We start from the raw sequence: 8,969 nt of genomic DNA, 5'->3' as shown, positions 1-8,969 counted from the left end.
TTTTGAACCTTAAATTGTAGTCAGAATGAGAGACTAGATGCTCTGTAAATATATTCCGTGATCCCCACCTATAGACCATGCCCCCTCCATTACAACCATTTCTCGTCTCCTACACTTCTTTCCTTCATCACCATCTCTGTTAACTAAAAGACTCCTGCTCTACCAAGGTGAACCTCAAGGAGCATCTTCTTTTTTTTATATATAATTTTATTTTTTAAATTTTATTTATTTATTTATTTATGAAAGTCACACATAGAGAGAGAGAGGCAGAGACACAGGCAGAGGGAGAGGGAGAAGCAGGCTCCATGCACCGGAGCCCTGACATGGGACTCGATCCTGGGTCTCCATGATCAGCGCCCTGGGCCAAAGGCAGGTACCAAACCGCTGCGCCACCCAGGGATCCCGTCAAGGAGCATCTTACTCATGTAGCCCATCCTGATCATTCAGAGAGAACAGCGCTTTTTCTATTTGATCGTAACACTGCACATTCCATTTGATGCCACCTAGGATATTCTGTCTCAACTTTGAGTCACTTGCAGTCCTCGCATCATTCCTTTCCTAAGAGTAAAACTGAGGCTTGGAATTGTTTGATTTTGTTCCTTTGGAGTTCTTAGCAGTAGTGTTTTGTGTTTAGATAATCAGCTATGGATTTAGGTGTGGTCTAGAAAACTCAACATGTTTTAGACTAAACACTCTCCCCACACCCCAACTTGATCCCTCACTAAAATTTCTCCTTACACAAAATACTTAGACTGGGCTAATGGTCCCACCAGTGATTTGGTAATCCAGCTCAAGAAGCTGAAAGTCTTCTTTCAGCTGGGGATACAAAAATAAATAAAACAGGACTCCTGACAACAAAGAGTATATACAAGCCAAAGTTTCCACTTGTGTCACATCTGTATCTTGGAAAATTGGCTTATCAGCAACTTGACAGAATGCAATTCATAGAAATAATTTTCTCCTTGGTCCAATTCAGAATTTGATCATTTGTAAACTATTATTACAGGTTGATTTCTTAGAAAATTAATATTAATTGCAGCAATAGTAGTTAAGTCTTTATATATTTTTTTAATTTTTATTTATGATAGTCACAGAGAGAGAGAGAGAGACAGAGACAGAGACAGAGAGAGAGAGGCAGAGACATAGGCAGAGGGAGAAGCAGGCTCCATGCACCGGGAGCCCGATGTGGGATTCGATCCCGTGTCTCCAGGATCCGCCCTGGGCCAAAGGCAGGCGCTAAACCACTGCGCCACCCAGGGATCCCCAAGTCTTTATATTTTAATGTCTTATTATTCAGTAATTTATAAAGGGAGTTTTATATAATTTTATTTAAAATGGAATAACAACTTCAGGCTATTTCACAGTGATTTTGCGAACATTGTTTAATACACTGTGAATCAAACTGCAAATACCAACTTCTTGTTTGGGGAATTTTATAGTAATTATAAAACTTTTTGAGATGTACACAGTACATATCCATTATTTATTGTTGATATCATACATAAGAAATAAAAAGTGATGCAAAACTTCATTCAAATAACAGTGGAATAAAATATATGCACTTTTGAAGACCAGAAATGTGAAAAAGTATAAATAAAAACCACTGTCAATTTTATACAGAGTAATATTAACCTCTGGGTAATTTGCATGGGGGAAAATGTTTTAAGTTGTGTCTAGTATAGTGAATAGCATAAATGAGTTAAAGATTCAGCGCAGCATTGTTTTATGGTAAGTAAGGAAAGTGAAGGATATAGTGACAAAGTAGGAAGGTGAGATTAAGGTAAGTGATATATGGCCTGATTCTTTTTACTTTTATTTTACTAGTATTTAACAGTTATTTCACGATTACCATATGATTCACAGGTGACATACTTTGGAAGGGGAATCCTTGCTTAGTAGATGAAAAACTACTATTTATATAACATAACTCTTAGAAGTGGAATGTATAGCCTAAGTCATCTAAGTCATCAAAACTTCATAAAAGGAAAAGAAAAATAAAAAGAGGGAAGAAAGGAATGATAGTTTTGTTGTAAGGATAAGCCTATGAGATTTCAGTGATTTATCATAATGGAAAGGCAGTGAATAAAGAGAGAAAAATGAGAGCTTTAGCAGAAAGTACTTAGCATAAAACTTCAAAGAGACTTTCCATAATGTCTGTGATCCTAGTTATAAAGCAAAAAGAAAAGAAAATATCCATCTACTTAAATCTAAAACAAATGGTCATTTATATGGCATAAGTACTCTTTGTCCAGGCAGGAGGGTCAAACCTTAGAAAAGAAAGAAGATAACGATTCCTTCTTTAGAACACAAAGGAAACTCAATTTCATGGTTACACTTTCTAATGTTAGGAATGCAATATCTGAGCTTCATTATTCTAAATTCTCTGCATTCTCAGTTTTAAGAACTAAACAAGACAAATCTATACATATCCTTATGATTTACACGGATATATTTGCTTCTCTTCCCAACCATAACATATGACTAATTCTTAAGATATTAGGAGGTGAGAGAAGTTGGTTTTGTTTTCCGTCAATATCTTCATGGGTTTATGGCCATAAAAAGTGACATGTGATGATTTATAAACAGTGGAATACTATTTTTTGAGTTCAACACTATTTTAAATGTGAATTGGCAACTTCATGCATTGTTATTGCACCTTAATTTTTCAAAACATGTAACACATATCAACTCATTTGATCATCTTGGCAATGTGGTGACAGGGCTTTGTTATATTACAAATGAAAACCTGGGTGGCTCAGTGGTTGAGTGTCTGCCTTTGGTTCAGGTAGTGATCCCAGGGTCCTGGGATCAAGTACCGCATCAGGTTCCCTACAGGGAGCCTGCTTCTCCCTCTGCCTATGTCTCTGCCTCTCTCTGTGTCTCTTATGAATAAATAAATAAAATCTTTAAAAACAAACAAATGAAAACGCAATAACAAAAACATTAAATGACTGACCTAAAAACTCAAACATGTCAAAGACAAATGTGAGCTAGGCTCCATATGATCCATATGATCAGAGTACATTTTGAAAAGACATAAAAGCTTCTCCCGTTACTATCACGGGGAATTCAGATGACCATTTAGAGACTCTTGTCACTAATTTAGGAGACCTGTCTTGGGAGGTCACCCCTATCTTCATCTTGTGAGTCAGTGCCATGTAACATTCAGGCCAACCTCTTAGTATTTGTGTTCTCCCTCATGCTAGCATCAGATGATCACACAACTATGAAAACTACACAAATAGTATACATTGACTATGGAAAAATGAAATGCAAAAGAGATTGAGTCATGATGTAAAATATACTTTGAAAAACTTCAGCATAAGCGATGTGATATAATTTATACATAATACTTAAGGTAAGACAACACCCTAGTGCCCACCAAGAAAGCATATTTGCAAAGTGGTCAACTGACAAGTGAATCAAAATTATCCAGTCTTAATGCAGAGAGATCCAGCATACTATGAGAATGGGCCAAACTTGACATGGCTACCCAGCCCTCCTAAAATTCCTGTCTTTGATGGATAGCCAATGTTTTATTAATTTGATTATTGATTATTGGATATCTAAAATGGGTTTTTATTGGTGAAACTGGTGACATAGCTTGTTCATTTGAGTGATATTCCATTGTTTGTACCATTAACATTTAATATTTCTTAATTAATTTTTTTAGCATTCATTAGTGAAAGTAGAGGTAATTTAGATGTATGAATTGCCTGAAATAATTTACAGTTTTGCTACTGAAAGTGGGTCCAGCGTCCAACAGCATAAACATTACCTGGGAGCTTATCAAAAAAATGTAAAATCTCAGGCTCTGCTCTAAGCTTGCTACATCAAAATCTGCATTTTGACAAGATCCTTGGGTGATTCACATATACTAGTTTAAAAGCATCCTTCACCCTTTATGGGCAAGCTAAAAATGAACTCTAGCAAGGCCTGTAACTTATACCCTTAGGATACTGCCTTAGGCTCAATCCTAAGGGGTCTGTCCAATCATAACTTTGGCCTCTGTTGACCAAAAGAATAACACAATGCTGTTCTGGAATTTTGCACCTGCCTTAAGTAAACCTTATATTCAGAGTGCTAAACAGAGTACATAAGAGGACAAAGAGTTGTGATTCATGAAAGCAAAAGATAAGCTAAATATATATATATATATATCCAGGGCAGACTTACTTCATACCTACTGTGTTAGTGTAATTATAGCTGACCCTTGAACAACATGGGCTTGAACTGCATGGGTCCACTTACATGTGGATTTTTTTTATATAAATACAGTAAATACAGGGCTATAAATATATTTTCTTTACATATGATTTTCCTAATAACGTTTTCTTTTCTCTAGATTAGTTTATTGTAATAATACAATATATAATACATTTTACATACCAAATATGTATTAACTATTTAGATAATTGGTAAGACTTCCAGTCAACAGTAGGTTATTAATAGTTAAGTTTTGGGAGAGTCAAAGTTATATGTGGATTATCAACTGCACCCTTAATCTCTGTCTTGTTCAAGGGTCAATAGTATCAATAATGCCCCATTTCACTCTCAAAAGTTTCTGGGTTTACATGATAAATTATGTGGTCAATCTAACTACCAGGTCATATGAATTTTCACTTTTGTGCTTGCTTCTTAATAATAGGCTCCCACAGTGATATTTTTTTTACTATGGATATATGGGGAATTCTAGCATCTATGATGTCTCAAGATTATCAGTTTGTTCTGCCATCTTGATGTTATTCTATCTAAAGGAATTATCAAATATGGTGAAGGTGGTATTGGTGGATTGATGAATATAAAAAACCAAATGCACTTTCAAACTTATAGTTTGCTCCCATAACTCTTTAAATCAGCTCTTCTACAAAATGTTTTGCTATTTTGAAAATAAAATGGGATAGCATTTCCTTTCAATTTGTTCAATTTCCTAAGAGCTTTTGAAATGTATATATATATAGGAAAAAAAATAAGATGTGATGGAAGATGCTCCAGTTCTAAAATAAACGTGTTGATGTGGAAGTAAATCAAGATTAACTTTTAAAATGTCTTAATCTAAAAAATCTTATTCCAAAAAAAATCTAAAATACTTATTTATACAGTCATATCTATGCTAGAATTTAATCAACCACTATAATCATATATAGTTTAGCCAATATTAAATCTTAATCAATATCTTATTATAATGTCTTATACAATTAATAGTTAAATTGATAGAATTTAATTGCTTCTTAAGTACAAAAAATTAATCATATTATCTAAACCAAAATGCATTTGTAGCAATGTAGCTCAAGGCCAACATCCTAAGTTTTTATTTTCTGAAAGTAAATAAAATGGTTTGGAGCTCTCACTTAAATAGATTCTAGATCTGTGGTCCAGTTTTGGCAATGATAAGTTTTCTTGGTACATCAATGTTACCATAATGGTTAAGGAACTTATGAACATAGCATTTGTGGTAGCCAGTTTACAATTGAGAATTGAAAGGTGCATTTTCAGGATCATAAATAAAGCTAAATACCCTCTTATTCAAGAGAAGGAATATCCAAAACCTGACCAATTGTACAAGGATCCCAATTAACGATGACATTTCTTACTAGTGTGCAGGCTAGTATGTGATTACCGTACAATTGTGGAAGCAGATCTCCATAGACTTACTATCTTAGACAATGCCATTTTAATCTCAGTGAGTTTCAACCATTCTTACATTAAACGTGGCAAATTAGCTTGAACATTAAGAAATAACCCATGAATTTATTTAACAGGTTCACCAAGAACAAAATGGTAAGTAGACTGAAATACTGTATTGATTACTCTTAGAACTTTATCAAAAAAATTATAGTTTCTAAAAAAAAATCATAGTTTCTGAGAATACTGTTAATGCAGAAGAAAAAGCTCACAAAACACTAAGTCACAATGTTGCAACTGAATGAAATGCAAACCATAAATTTCTCATTCCAACTCACGGCATACTCATCTCTGAATGGCTCTATATTAGTTTCTATTAGAAATTTATAAAAGCAGCGCTTTCAGAATTTGACAGAATACTGATTAACTGTTTATAACTGATGAAAAATGGCCATGAAATACCACAAAACAAATGCATCTAGAAAACTTAGCAGTCATATTAAAAAGAAATAGTACAAAGAACTGAAAAATATAATCACTTAACCTAAGTTTCTTTGCCTTAACAGCAATTAACGAACAGTTTAAGAGTTAAAGAAATGAACGACAGTTAAATTCTCACCATTCTTATTAAAAATGCCATACCAAACATCTTGAAGATTAAGTTGCTAGGAATGCTTTTCAAATCCCAAATTTGTGAATATAAATTATTTTATCCTTCAATTTAGCAATCAATAACATATATATTTAACATCCATAAGAAATGGAAACCCTTTAAAGAGCACTGAATCAGAAGTTAGGAGATATCATAGAAGTCTCACCTCTACTCAACTACTCTTGTTTTATTCTTAACCATTGGAAGCCTAGGCTCTAACTAGGTTCATATCCTAACTGAGCCACTTACTAGTCATGTGATCTCAGGCAAATTACTCACCCTCCCTCTGCCTCAGATTATTCGTTTGTTATATGGGCATGACATATAATAGCTTTGTTTTGAATAGTTAAGTGTGTTCATTCATACAAGATATTTAAAACAATTCCTGGCACAGAGTGGGTAATAAATACTATCAATGTTTCTTTGACTACCCAATGTACTTTGGTTTTCAAAAATTTTAAGATAAGTGTTTCATAACAATTATAGACCGCTTCCCCCTCCCTCTACATGTTTACTTGAGTAGATCTGATTTCTAGGATCTTAAACTTCAAAGAATATGTACATTCTTTTAAACTTCTAAAAATACATGAGGAACAACACAGTCATCTCTAAAACTTTTATCTTACTCAATATTGCATGGCTGAGCCAATCATAAAGTAGTCTTATTTAAACTTGTACTTTTCAAACAGAATTTGTATCTACAAGGAAGGGCCAAGGGAATATATGATGCCACAAAATAGCTATAGCACATCTATGTATAAGTATAATCACATTAAAAAATTGAGGGGATATAGAAAAGCAAGTAAATAATTAAACCATTTAAACAAACAGAACTACGAAGTAGAAGACAGAGGTCATTACATTTTAAAGTAAAGCATGATATAGATACTTCAATAGAATAGTTTGAGAATCACTACTCAAAACGATAAAGAAGAGTGGCTTTTTCAAAACATTTATATCTTTACAACTTGTGTGAGTAAACTTAGACCATAGAGTCTACCACTGACGTGGCTGTTGACTTGATTTAAGTCAACCCTGGCACTCGAGGCTGAAAAATGCCAGCTGTCATCCTTGACAAACTGCTTCTTTTGTTGAGAGGTTCTTCTCTAAGGTTGCCTTTATGAAAGCTGAAACATACCAATTTTATTATGACCAAAGACTCAAGTTCACAGGTTTTTGTAAAGCCATTTGAAAGTTACATGTGCATCAGTTTTATCTTTGTAAAAAAAATTACTACTAACACTATGTACTTAAGAAAGCTCACAGTGGTTTTGCCCAAGCAGAAAACATTGCTTTTGTCACCACATTGAAAGCAAAAATACCTTTAGAAGACCTTGAAACAAAAAGTCATCCATCAAATTCATCTTACTTAATTAGAAACTAGTCATAGCTGTCTGGCAATGTGAATGTCTAAACTGACACACATGAGATTTTCTCACATTATATAAGAATTTTGTACAAAATATAATCATATTAAAACAAACAAAGACCTTTAAAAGGAGGAAATCCTGGTTCCTAGAATTATGGAGATAAATCAAACTTCAAGTGGTGAGCAGAAGTGTGAGCTCCTGGGAGTTTCAATCCATCTGTAGGATCAAGAGTCTCTTGACTAGAATTCTACTGCTGGTATGGATACAGGAGATGAGAAACATGGTGGGCACAGCATCTTTAATATGGCCTGAAAATCTACTTCCTTCTTTAAAAAAAAAAAAGATTTTATTTATTTATTCATGAGAGACATAGAGAGAGAGGGAAAGACACAGGCAGAGGGAGAAGGAGGCTCCATGCAGGGAGTCCAACGTGGGACTTGATCCCAGGACTCCAAGATCACGCCCTGGGCTGAAAGCAGGCACTAAACCGCTGAGCCACCCAGGGATCCCTAATTCTTTCTTTAAAAAAGAACGCAGTCAGTTGTTGACTTAGATCTAGAGACAGTTCTATAAACCAAAATAAAATATGATAAAAAGCAGAGAAATAAAAATTTCAGGAAAGGATCAAGCATGAGAATGCAATCTGAATTTATATTATTTTGTTTTTGTTTTGTTTTTATTGTTCTTGTGTAGTTTTCTTTTTAAAGAACAAATCCTTTTTTTTTTTTTTTTAAAGAACAAATCCTTGAGGAAAAAAAAAATCCTTGGGGTGCCAAGGTGGTCTAGCTGGTTAGGTGGCAGGCTCTTGATTTCAGCTCCGGTCATGATCTCAGGGTCCTCTGATCAACCCTCACTTCAGGCTCCCCACTCAATGGGGAGTAGCTTAAGGATTCTCTCTCTGCCCTCTCCCCTACCCCATCAATGCTTCCTTGCTCAATCAAATAAATAAATAAATCTTTAAAAAGAAAGAAAGAAAGAAAGAAAGTACAAATCCTTTTTACCTTAAATTGCTAAAACTACTTTTTTTTCTAAAATTATAACTAAAGATTAACAGAATTATATATTTTATTTAAAATTTTACTCTTGGCTGAGTAATATTCTATTGTATAAATAAACCACTTTATCACTATATTCCCCAACAGAACTATTTGGTAAGAATAAAATTAAACTCAGAAGGAAGAAGTGGTATGCAATGATAAAGAAATAAATTCTTAAAATGTTAGTAAATCTAAGTATTTGCTCATAAGAATAATAATAGTAAGATAAAGAATAATAGTAACTAATTTAGATAATTTAAATACAAGGCATAAGGCACAGAAAGA

Source organism: Canis lupus, chromosome 14 (genome assembly GCF_003254725.2).
Source record: "Canis lupus dingo isolate Sandy chromosome 14, ASM325472v2, whole genome shotgun sequence".
NCBI lineage: Eukaryota > Metazoa > Chordata > Mammalia > Carnivora > Canidae > Canis > Canis lupus.
The sequence above is the reverse complement of the archived record's forward strand: the minus strand, read 5'-3'. Positions refer to the sequence as shown.